Below are 12,492 nucleotides of genomic sequence, written 5' to 3'. Positions count from 1 at the left end.
TCTCTGCTGAGGATGAACAACCTGGTGAGCCTCCAGCAGAAGAGCTGGTATTAGAGCCAATCTTCACTGAGCTCTGCCCAGCACCAACAGCCGCATCAGTGGAGTTACAAGGAACTTCCCCAGCTGAAGCACTGATCACCAGACAGAGGGTCCAAGACCTCTGCCCCACATCTGCGGCAATTCCAAAGGCTCAGGATGAGAAGGTGGCAGTCACTTCCCAGCAGCCAGATGAGGGTAAGGGAGATGGAGCAGCCGGCTCCCCTTTTCAGCAGCAGATGGCAACACAGCATAATGCCACCAACCCAGCAGAAGAGCTAGCAACCGAGCAGAATGTTATCAACCTGCGGTGTTCCAGGGAGCCGGGGCAGTTGGTCACTCTCCCCAGCTCCAAGTTGATGTAGTGAAAATTCTACTCCCAGCTGAATCGCTGGCAACAGGGCAGAGTGCCACTGGCCTCTGCATAGCACCTACAGTGCCTCCACAGCTTCAGGAAGCTGGGGCAATCGGCCCCTCTTCCCAGCAGCAGACCGAACATCGGAATGTTAAAAACTACCCAGCTGAAGCGCTGGCAGCCAGACAGAGAGTCAATGACCTCTGCCTCACACCTACTGATGACAACTATTCCTTGCAGCCAAGAATGGGAACCATGCAGACTGACTATGTGAGTTCACTCAGCCAGACTATCGCAAGTCCAGACCAGGTGGAGGTCTGGGACTTTGTTAATTGACTTTTGATGGGGGAGAAATGTAACCGACATAGCCGGGGCAGGGGCTTTTGGAAAGGATTGAAGACTAGCCTCTTGCCTCTTACTGATTATGGGCCCTGGATTTTAAGGGAACACTACACTTTGTGAGGTGTATGCCTGGGGACCCTTGAAGTAATGTTACTTTGGATTCAAGTCCATGTCCCCCCAAAACACACAGACTCTGGGAACCCTGTATATGCCATATTATAAATAGTGACTGCTTCATAATGTTGGGACTCATATAAGATGCTGATGTCATCAATTACAGCCACCTGTCTGTTGTCTGCTAAAATTTGTTTATTGTAAATATGTCTAGTGTGGACTCTAAGAGTCTTTCACCCATTGTTGTTTGTGTTAATTAACTCTGCTATTGTGTTAAGGAGTTCTGTGTTGATATTTATGATAATGTGTATTGTGGTTAGGGAGCTAGGAGACAACAAGACTAGGACCTGAAGGGTCATATTTTGGAGTCACCTAGTCTGGAAATGATTAGTTAATTAGCTCATGTTAATTTATGTTTCTTTTTACAGATGTATTGTTACAGTAATATGAGCAGGAGGGGGGGGGGCTCCTCCTCCAGTGTGTATAAGACTGTATTCTGTGTTCTAAAAAACAGTTCATGGTGAGCAACCAAACGAGTATTGCCTTGTTTGTGGTTGTCAGAATATCTTAGAATATTCTTAGAATCTTAGAAGATTATCTTATATCTTAGAATATCTGATATCTATATTCAGATTGGAAGGAAGCAGTGTATGAAGAAAGCACTCAAGCGGAGTGTGGGATGTTTCGTTACAACAGCCAGTCCTGTCAGTGAAGAGAGTTTTGAGGAATGGCTGCAGCCAGCCATGCAAGCCTTAGATGAATGGGACATCCCTGAGGCTCCTAAAAAGCAGAGAATCACCAGGAGTTTGAGGGGGGCAGCCTCAGAAGCTATTCGCAACCTGAAACTTAGCAAACAGGACTGTACTGCTCACGACTACTTAGATATCTTGCAAGACGTGTTTGGGAGAACAGAAAGGGCCTCTGACCTTGTTTACCAGTTTGAGCATACCTACTAAAATGAGAGGGAGAAACTGTCTGAACACATGAGGCGTTGTGGCAAGATAATGCATAAGATACTGTTAAAGAAAGGTATAGATCCCAGGTCAGTTGACAGGGTCTGGGCACAACAGGTTCTAAGGGGGGCTCAGCCCTTAGATCCTATTATGATTCTGTTGAAAACTTGAAGAGATGTTAGAATTTTGAAGTACCCTGAATTAATTCAGGCGGTGCGAGAAGCTCTGTTGGAGAGAAAAAAAGAAACCTGAAGCCAGAATCTGTCACTGAGATCAGATTGATTAGTCTAACTAGTGATGGCACAGAGGTAGAGCTCTTGAAATCCCAGGTGTCGCAAATTATGGAGATGATGATGCTGCCAGCAGCCAGGATCACCCCACCAGCTAACGAGAATGTCTCAGAGCCCAAGCAGACTTCGAACCCTACAGTCATTTCTGCAGAGAAGCCTATGAGTCAAATAGTCTGTCTTAATTGTGGAGGAGTGGGTCATTACGGACACAACTGCACAAGTCCACTAAAACATGTCAGCTGGTTCAGAGAAGCTGGTTCAGGAAACCTCAGAGGGCCCTGGTGAAGAAGCCAAAAGGGAGCCCACCTAAAGCAGTTAGCTCAAAAGGCAAAGACCCAGGGAAGCCACAGAGGAAGCCTAAACTGTCACAGAGGGCCCTCACTGCTGTTTCTGAACAACCAGACAATCTGCTCCCATCGACCTCAAGTGCCGATTGTGGAGAGTCAGTGCATACCAGCCCTCTGGAGCCCAACAGAGATGCCTGCAAAACCCGAAGCCTATCAAGAAGGGGCCACGAATACAGAGGACAGGACAAACTAACTACTCTACTTCGGGTAGATTCCATGACAAACTATTGGGACCTTCTCCTATCGTGTCAATTCAAGTAGAAGGCATCTATATAAAGGCCCTTCTGGACATGGGGGCGTAAGTTACCCTACTATGTAGAGACTTTTACGACCGGCACCTCAAACACTTACCCCTGCAGAAATTGGAGGAACTGGAGATATGGGGTATTGGAACCCAAATTTTCCCATATGATGGATACTTACCGGTCAAGTTGACTTTCAATCCCTTTGTGATCAAACCAACAGAAATATTTGATATATTTGATGCCATCATATGCCCTCCCCCATCAGGAGCCAACAAGAGTTCTCTGATAATAGGAACGAACACTGATCTCGTCAGAAGGCTGCTCATTCCTCTTGGATTGAAGTCTGACACCCCAACTAAAGGCATACACCCTACGCTGAGGCAAGTGTATCAGCACCTATTTGAAAAACAGAGAGACCCAGCTAAAGGAGCAGGAAAGATTTGGCGATTGGACAGAAGTGAGGAGATACTACATCCTGGAGAGGTGGTGTGTCTACAAGCTTCAGTCAAGCTCAATTTGGAACAACCGGGCCCCTTTGTTGTCCTTGAAGCTGACCGCCATGGAGAGGACACGGGAGTGGAGATAGTCCCAGAATTCATATTAATTAGTGCTCTGCAATGGAGTCATGGGAAGATCCATGTCAGCATCCGGAATGTTATGGCCTTGATGTTGAAACGGCGAGCCCGAATGCTGTTAGGAGAAGTAAATCCAGCCACCCCAGTCTCACCATCTGATGTGGGGAAGGGAGAAAAGGACGGAAACTCCATAGAACAGTTTTACCCACAAAACACCACACTATCACCTGAGTGGAAAGAAAGGTTATAAGCCCAGCTCCTGAGATGGCAGAATATGTTCTCCAAAGATGAGTTTGATGTGGGGTGTGCAAAAAGTGGCCAGCACCGGATTCACCTTCAGGAAGACAAGCCATTCAGGAAAAGTCAGACAGATCCCTTTGGGGACCTAGAAGATTTACGTGAGCAGCTGGCAGAATTGAAGAGATCAGGTATCATCAGGGAGTCTAGGAGCCCTTATGCCTCCCCCATAGTGGTGGTGCAGAAGAAAAATGGGTCTCCGAGGCTGTGCCTCGATTATCGTACGCCCAACAGGAGAACCATCCCTGATCAGTACACCACTCCAAGGATAGAAGATGCCCTGCAGAGCCTATCGGGACGAAGTGGTTCAGCGTACTGGACCTAAAGAGTGGGTACTATCAAAACAACTTTTATCACCCCAGTAGGGTTCTTTGAGTTTGATAGGATGCTTTAAGGTCTGTCCAGTGCTCCAGCAACGTTCCAAAGACTGACGGAGAAGATAGTAAGTGACATGAACCTAATCAAAGTGTTGGTGTATCTGCACGGTATCATCATCTTCGGCAAAACTCTCGAAGAACATGAAGCGTGTCTGGAGAAGGTTCTGAGGAGACTCCATGATGAGGGATTGAAGCTGTCCCTGGAAAAATGTCAGTTTTACCAGCCTTCAGTTAATTACCTCGGCCATGTTGTCTCCACTGAAAGAATAGCTACTGACCTCTAGAAGCTGGAAGCTGTCACTTCTTGGCCAGCGCCTACCAATGTAACTGAGCTTAGGTCTTTCCTGGGATTTTGCTCATACTACAGGAGATTCATTGAGGGATTTGCTAGAATAGGCCATTCATTAATGAATCACTGAAGAACGAGAATGAGAATGACAACCCAGACCTAACAAAGCCGGTCAAACAACATGGAGGGCCCAGGAAGCCCCTGGAGTCAATCCAAGAACAGTGGACTGACCCGTGTGAGCAAGCCTTTCGACAGCTGAAGTTGAGTCTCAAAACTGCTCCTGTTCTGGCCTATGCCAATCCAGTCAAGCCATATGAGCTGCATGTTGATGCCAGATGAGATAGGCTGGGCGGGGTACTGTATCAGGAGCACAATGGACACCTGCGGCCTGTTGCTTATGTGAGCCGAAGTCTTGCACCTGCTGAGAAAAACTACCCTACTCAAAAGTTGGAATTCTCGGCTCTGAAGTGGGCAGTGGTGGACAAGCTGAAAGACTACTTGTATGGTGCAGACTTAGTGGTAAAAACTGACAACAACCCACTCACGTACATACTCACCTCAGCAAAACTGGATGCCACTGGGCACAGGTGGCTGGCCGCCCTATCAGGGTTCCGCTTCAGCATAAAATACCACCCAGGAATTGGAAACAGAGATGTTGATGCCCTGTCGAGGATACCCTGTGACTTTGGGATTTCCTCTGAAGAGTGGACTCAACTGACTCCAGAAGGGATACAAGCCTTGTGTCAGGGAGTGGAACATCAGGCCAGAGGAACAACTGGAGCAGAAGCCATCAGAGTCTCATTGGCAGGTAACCCCAAATACTACTGTGATTTGTCCCAGGTCAGGGATAATGGCCTACCTAAGCTTTCAGATAGGGACTTAAGAAAGGACCAGATAGCAGATTCCCTCTGTAGTTTAACATTGAATGCCCTGTAGGGACAACTCCCAAATGTACTGCAAACAGACTCTCCAACAGGAGCACGACTAGTACACAAGGAATGGGATTGACTGCAGTTACGCAATGGAGTGGTCTACCAAAGGGGCCCCTCAGATGATCCTGAAGATAAGTGGCAGCTATTCTTGCCGAAAATGCATAGAGAGACCGTGCTGACTGCCTTGCATGACAATCATGGCCACTTAGGGCCTGAAAGGACATTCAAACTAGTGCGAGACCGGTTCTATTGGCACTGTATGTGGGCTGAAATTGAGGGATATTGTCACTCCTGCATACGGTGTATACAGAGGAAGACTTTACCCCACAGAGCTGCCCCTATGGGCCATCGTCAAAGTCAAGGACCAGGAATTGGTGTGTATTGATTTTCTTTCTTTGGAGCCTGACTAGAGTGGATAGGGAAATGTTCTGGTGGCGACCGACCACTTCATCCGGTATGCCCAGGCATTCCCAACTAAGGACCAGCAAGCATCAACGGTGGCCAAAATTCTGGTAGAGAAGTTCTTTGTCCACTACGGCCTACCTCAGTGTATTCACTCTGACCAGGGGAGAGGTAGACTCATTAAAAGACTGTTAGACCTGTTAGTTGTTCAGAAGTCAAGAACAACCCCCCTCCACCCTCAAGGAGATCCCCAGCCAGAACGCTTTAATCGCATCCTCCTGGATATGCTTGGGACTCTTACGGCTGAAAAGAAACAGCATTGGAGCGGGCACATTGAAGCTATTGTACACGCCTATAATAGCACTGAAAACGATGCCATGGGCTATTCATCATATAGGCTGATGTTTGATAGGGAAGCTCGACTGCCGGTGGACTTAGCATTTTGCACCTCTTTAGATCATACCTCGATGATGTCACACAGAGGATATGTGGACTGCCTGAGGAAGAGTCTGAGGACAGCATATGAGAAAGCCCAGCCTGCCTCGGACACCTGGGGCCAGCGAAACAAGCAAAATTTTGACCTAAAGGTGAGAGTACATGATTTGCAGCCTGGTGACAGAGCGTTAATGATGAACTTGGGCATCCCTGGGAAACACAAACTGGCTAATCAGTGGAAGTAGCAGACAAACATTATCTGCAAGCAGTTGCCAGGACTGCCAGTATACCAGATTCGCCCAGAAGGAAGCACAGGCCCACTAAAGACCTGTCACCGGAATCAGCTGCTACCTTTATCAGAAGCAGTTTGTATACCTCATCAACCAAATCAACAGCCTACTCAAACCATCTCTCAGGATTCACCTCCAGTAACCAGGTCCCAATCCTTGCAACCAAACATGGATGCAGAAGACAGTGAGGATGAAGAAATAAGCATGGATTGGCTGTGGCAGTCCAGGCTGGCAAAAATTGGCACTACCCTTTCTCCCAGAGAAGCAAATGTGGGAACCCTCAGGCCTGAGGCTCGAGAGTTCAGCCCACAGAAAACCCTTGGCAACCCAAGGAGACTTTCCGAGTTCCAAAAACTGTAGAGGACATAGAAGTTCCTCAACCTTCTGCAGCATCAGAGGAAGAGGCTACTATACCCGAAATGCCTGAGCCCAAAGAGCAGAGAGGAAAGTGAACAATTCTCCCACCAAAAAGGCTGACATACTATACTTTATGCGAAAGTTCTGAAGAAGCGATCCTCACATCTCAGGGAATGCACAGCCTGCCAATCCTTCCCACTACAGGTTTAATGGAGGGTGACTCCAACTCACCCCCTTGCACATCTAGGTGGGCCATCCCAATATCAGTGGCTTGTGGGCAAGACAATCTCACATGCTATGACAAATGGTGGGATGTTCCCTTGCCAGGTTCATATGTGCATGCCAGTTGCTTGTTTTCTTACATGTACTAACCTGTCTTTGCCTCCCGTTGTATTTTTGAAAGCATGTAACAGGTTGTGGACATTATATTTTTATAGACTCTGTCCTTCCTTTAGGGACCAAAGGTTCTTTGGTGGGGGGAGTATGTAGCAGGCATGTTGTAATGCAATTTCTACTTTTGGCCACAAGATGGAGACAGAGAGACGCTGACTCGTCCTTCCAGAAAACTTAGAGAAACAAAGCACACTGGGGAAAAGGGGAGTTTCAGGAAGTGTTGAGGTAAATGAGGAGAGGGAAGTGCTGAGATGAGAGAAAAGAGAGAGAGACAGGTTTTCCACACAGCACTACAGAGAGAGTGCTGACAGAAGATCACAGTAACAGAGGATCTGTCAGTGTCTCCTTCCCCAGCTCGGCCCCCACCTTTCTCCTGTCAGCTGTGTGAGAGACAAAGACTGAGCTGCACTGATGAGCCTCCCTCCCTCTTCCTGATTGGGTGAAGGGCAGAACCAATAACAGGAGGAGGAGAGAAAAGCCTTGGAAAAGAGAGATGTGAGGAGAGTGAGAGAAAAACACAGTGAGAGGGATTTTTGTCACTGAGGGGAGAGAGAGAAACACACTGACACCAGAGAGTGTGTGACCTATTATAAAGGAGGGAGAGCTGTCTGAGGAGAGCGGGCTGAGGTGCCAGCATCAGGCTAAAGGAGATAGAGACACACACTGACACCATAGAGTGTGGGACCTATTATAGAGAGAGAAAGCCAAGCCTTTCCAGAGTCTGCATGGGGGGAGGGTGTGGTAAGGTGAACAGACTGTGTGGTAGAACTCCGCCAGAGAGAGAGAGAGACATTTTTCCTGCGACGACTGGGAGAGCGCTGCAAGAAGATAGAGGGGAGCCAGTATCGGGTTGGTCGCTGCCTCTTCACCTTGCGAGTTTTGCTACCAGTCATCTCAATCAGCCCTCAGAAAGGGGATCCAGTGCCTTACAACATCGCTACATCAGGAGCCTGAACCAGCACCTGGGATTATCGTTGTGTCATCACACAGAGGATTGGTGAGAGGGTGCAAACCCAACATCCTTCTTGACGTCATACTGACACTGCATGCAGACACCAATTTCCCTTTTTAGTGTCACGGGATGCTTGTTTGGAGCATTTTAAATCTCTACCTAATGGAACATCCCTAGAGGATTACTGCTTCATGCAAGCTTGTTTAAACCTACTTTCTTAAAAGAAGGCCCCCACCATTTGCTAGCAGAAGACACTAGTATTCTTCACCTCAAGACCTGCAACATTACAGAACTGTGCTTAGTGTGTAACCCTTTTCTTTCCATTGTGTGTTTGCCTCTCAAAGGTGTTTGCGGCCCAGAAGCAGCTGAGCAGTTGACAAGTCTTCTCTCCTCCCTCTCGGTGCCTGTGTTAAGGGCATATAGATTACTGCCCTTTTCTAGATTTACAGTTGCTAAGTATTGAAGGTTGTCTTTTCTAATGTATTAATTCTTTGCAGAAAGGTTTAACAGTGTTGTAAGCTTCCATATGCTTTAAACCATGATAATATATTCAATTTGTTTATCACTACCAGGTGTGTGTCTGTTTTTGGTGATAATCCACAGCCAGGATAACAGTATTTTGCACGTGTCTATAAATGTGTTTGCATTAATTTAAACTAACCGGGTGTACCAGAGGGGCTGAGGTCATTCTTGGGGTTGAGGTGAATATCAGAGAACCCAAATTTACCAAGCGGCTCCTTTGGGGGTGGAGCTACACACACATATAAATATCTAGATATATATATATATAGATCTATCTATCTATCTATCTATCTATCTATCTATCTATCTATCTATCTATCTATCTATCTATCTATCTATCTATCTATCTATCTATCTATCTCTATATATCTATATCTATATCTATATCTACATCTATCTATCTATATATATATATATATATATATATATATATATATATATATATATATATATATATATATATATATATATATACATATACACAGTATATACTAACACTGGACTAGTTTTTATATTTATGCAAAAATAAATTGCCAGGGGATTTAATCCTTTAAAAAAAAATGATTATGCTGTATATACACTTTAACTAAAGCAATTTATACTGTGTAAATTGGAAATAAACTTACTTCATAAACCGATTTACATTATCCAGTAATTGATTGTACACCCTACTGCATCCACCATTAAAAAAAAAAAAAATTCAACAGGAAAAAGTGAATAATCTCCAGGGTAGGTGGGTAGACTTGAGAACTGAGATCCTGGGTACAGAGAACTTGCCTCTCCAGTTCTCAGTGGTCAGGTCAGCCTGTAGTTTGATGTGAGAGAGTTATCCTAACACGAAAACTCACTTTTGGTGCACTAAACTTTTAAATAAGTCAGAGCTTTCAAATCTTCCAATATTACATTTTCGATGGCAAGGTGACATTATTCAGCACAAGTACTAGGTCAGTCAGGAACAATACATTCTGCTAAAGAGAAATTGAAAACTTGCAAAGTGCAATAAAATATATTGCAAAGATGTAAGTTTGAACTACATTCACTTTGGGAAAAAAGGCACAAATAGTACATTTTTTATAACAAGATAAGGTGTGTTTTGTACTGTTGGTTGTATGTGATTTTCTTGATCTAGACATTATTTTCCTTTTTATGCTGTTTTGAATGCAGGCCAGGCTAAAACCACATTTTTTTGTGAATAGAGTTTACACTATCATATCCAAAAGTTATTATTATGACTTATTTAAACTGGTTTTATTTTTTGTGCTTTACAAAATCATTATGCCTCTTTAATAGAATCTGTCACAACTGAGCTTATTGAGTGTTTGTAGAAACAATTTTATTTTATAATACCGTGTTGTCTCATTTGCTGTTATGGAATTAATAATGCATATAAAACTGTGTATAGGACCCTGGTGTCCTCTCCCTCTCCCGCTGCTGTTAAATTGTGTTGATTCAGTTTTAGCTGTTTATTTGTGGATTGCCTACATATATTTCCTATCATATACAAAACTTTGCATGTGAAATTGGTTCCTTTTCTTTGGCTTCTTCATAATTAAACTTCTGATCGAAATTGGCTACAGTAAACAAAACGTGTAACATGTTGGTTATGCCAGTAAAATTTTGGTTTCTTCACATTTGCATAATTTGCAACTGTGTTTAAGAAATACAGTTTTATTTTATTCACATCAATTATCAAAAATTTAAAAATATGAGGAGAGGGATTCTGGTTTTGTGCTCTATATGCAGCCATCTGTAATAAAACGGTTTGAGCAGTTAAACCATCTACTGTTTATCTTGTCATATTCAGCCTTTGCAAACAATTAAATATTTAAAGCAGATGGTTTTCAAAAATATTATCTTTTCAAATGGAGGATTTTATGGAGTTAATAACATATCAGTTACGTGATCTTAGCCAAGATATCAGGAGAGTAACTAGACTATGTAAAACTGTGCTTAAGCCATCTGCTTTTATTTGCATTCTCTAATTGGCAAATTGTTAGGCACAAGCAATAATTGTGCTGTGGTGGAATAATCTTTACAAAAATCCCAAAATACAAAGTAAAGCACATAACCAGACTTACTTAATACTTTAGTGCAAATGGCAATGATTATAGGCTTAATTCACTAAGGGCTCATTTACATTTGCGGCAGTCCTTGCCACCCCTTCTGAAAAAGCAATCTGCAGTGGATCACTTTTCAGAAGGCATTTGACAGGCAGCTGGGAGGCAATATATTGCTTCCTCACCACCCGTTTTAAATCTGTAAGCCCCTACCATCCCACGGTTTCAGGATGGTTGCAGCACAGCCCCATTCACATGAATAGGTTGCATTTAGTGAAAGGAAAAGTCCCCGTGGGGTTTTGTCTTGCAGACAAAAATTCAAATTGGAATAAAAAAGTATATAAATTTTATTAAAAAAGTATTAACATACAATTGCATGAAAAAATGTTAAAACATGAGCTTTGCAAGTGAGGCCATTGCACATACATGAGGTAATACAACCGTACGGGTACATGAGCAACATGCATGGAGGTTGCATTTAGTGACAGTTCTGCCACTAAATGCAGTGGGGATACATTTTTTACAACGGCCTTGGCATGTGTGCAACTTTCTCCGGCCTTTGGGTTGGGTTATGGGTAATGACCAGGGGAAGGTAAAATTGCCCTCCCCTCCAGCCACAGGTGTTAACAAGACATAACAGTTGCTGTTTGCCATAGTGACATTTCATTTATGCATTGAGAACCAATAAGAACTGAAAATAATGTTCAGATGACTGTGTCTGTAAAAAGGCAGTGAAAGAAAAAACTGTGAAGTGATCATTAAACCTAACTGAATTATATTGTGTTTGTTAACCCCCTTAGTGCTGACACCTCCCGCCCCTTTAAGGGGTTTCAGATGGCAGGAGGCGGGGTTTATGATCACGTAACCACCATGATTGTCTGTCACGGCGGTCACATGATCGGAAAGCTAGCAAATCACAAACAGTGATCGGGAGCTTTTCGTTAGCCGCCGGTAACTGTCCAGGGAGCGTGCAGGGTGCACAGCCTTGACACGGCTGTTTTTACAAAATTGCACACAAATATGCGGTCGCTCGGTGCCAATAGGCCGCATATTTGCCTGCTGTCAGCGCCAAGAGTTTAAAGCACTGTGTACCATAGGCATTGCAATTTTAGATTTTACAAAATACTTCCTTTAGCCCTGGTTCACATTGATGCTACTTTCAAATCGTGCTACTTCACTTGAAGTAGTGCGATTTGAAAGTACCAAGGTCAGCGTGATTTCAGGTGCTACTTGATAGACATCTATGTGGATCATGCACAGATGTATATTGAAGTCGCACATTAATCGGCAAAAGTAGAGCAGGAACTACTTTTGCAAATCGGTGCGGCACGCAAAATCAGTGTCGCACCGATTAGAACAGTGTCATTGCCTCCAATAGGCTGCGACTTGTCATGCAATTTGATCTCTCAAATCGCATGACAAATTACTCCAATGTGAACCTAGGCTTAACCTTTTTTATCCAGTGTTGCCTCTTAGCACTGCTAATCTCCTGCAACTTATTTGCAGCCACTTCCTGTCTACATGCACCTCAGCTGCATGGCATTTCTCAGGGCAATTTCCTAGTGACAAATAGAGGATAACACAAGAGCACAACTTAGAGACAAAGAAAGAGGGTAGTTGCCTGCTAACAGAAAGTCCCTGAACAGGGATTTCCATGTCAGGATCATCAGGCGTTATTTTAATGAAAGCTGCAGATTTTAAAATATTGAAAACTACTTTAACCACTTGAGTCTCAAGTGCCACAGGGACAGTGGCTTGTTGTTGAAGTACTTTAAAAAAAAAAAGCGTTTTTAAATGCATTGGAACTCAGGCTCTGTGGGTTCCGGCTGCCATGTGAGTTGGAACCACCAGCTGCATTCACATCTTTGCATTTCTTAATTACTTGCTGACTGCTGCGCACCAATATATGTCGGCACAATGGCAGCAGGGGGC

The sequence above is a fragment of the Aquarana catesbeiana genome, linkage group LG04, assembly GCF_042186555.1.
Source record: "Aquarana catesbeiana isolate 2022-GZ linkage group LG04, ASM4218655v1, whole genome shotgun sequence".
In the NCBI taxonomy this organism is placed as follows: Eukaryota; Metazoa; Chordata; class Amphibia; order Anura; family Ranidae; genus Aquarana; species Aquarana catesbeiana.
This window is presented reverse-complemented; position numbering follows the sequence as displayed.